Raw genomic sequence first — 409 nt, 5'->3', positions numbered from 1 at the left:
AAAAAAAAAATATATCCTTCGTCTTGAAGAAGTTGAAACAGTTGGTGGTTGCGACATAACAATTAGAGGAAACAACAAAAATCCCCCCAAAAAACAAAAAGAACAAACGTACGTTGCTTCATTCCGTTGGGCGAAGCATACTTCCCTCCGGAGGGAACCTCCACATCGTGTGTTATTGTGTTGCGCATCTCTGTAACGCATTAAAGTTGAAATGTGTGTTTCTTTTTGTGTAAGGGGATTTTTTTTCTCACCCTTTTTTCAGTTGACCACTATTGTGTTACATTATGTGTGAGTGTCCGTGGATTGAATATTATCCCTGTATTGTAACTGATATATCCCTGCGAGTGGGATCGAATCGTAAATTGTTGTTAAAATAAAAGTGCATTCGACGATATGATCCCTATTGGAA

Source organism: Trypanosoma equiperdum, assembly GCF_001457755.1.
Source record: "Trypanosoma equiperdum strain OVI genome assembly, contig: ctg_1711, whole genome shotgun sequence".
Taxonomy (NCBI): Eukaryota; Euglenozoa; class Kinetoplastea; order Trypanosomatida; family Trypanosomatidae; genus Trypanosoma; species Trypanosoma equiperdum.
The sequence above is the reverse complement of the archived record's forward strand: the minus strand, read 5'-3'. Positions refer to the sequence as shown.